Here is a 397-nt window from a genome sequence, read left to right on the forward strand (position 1 = left end):
GTGCTTAAAATTATACTTTCAATAAGACAAAAATACATTCAAAAATACCTGGCAGTTTTTGTTTGACTAATAGTACTACTGTTCTTGTGTGTAATATTTCTTGTGTTTATTGATTTATAATTATCAGATAGAAATGAAGAATTATAACGACGTCAATTAATGTTTATTTTACATTTGTCAAATATCAATTATTCATATTTTATGTCTGTCCGTTTGTTATGCGATCTATAGTCAACCTTTTAGTCTTTACACTTACTATGCACAGATCTTTGTAAAAAATCAGTGATATATGCCAAAATGATAGGCACTAGTGCCAGACTATAAACTGTGCCAAATACAAGGGAAAATGCTCCTGAAAGCATCCTAGAATAAATTTTTTTCCTACAACCACCAAATT

This window comes from Ruditapes philippinarum, unplaced genomic scaffold (genome assembly GCF_026571515.1).
Source record: "Ruditapes philippinarum isolate M1 unplaced genomic scaffold, ASM2657151v2 ctg3980_1_1_1_1, whole genome shotgun sequence".
Taxonomy (NCBI): Eukaryota; Metazoa; Mollusca; class Bivalvia; order Venerida; family Veneridae; genus Ruditapes; species Ruditapes philippinarum.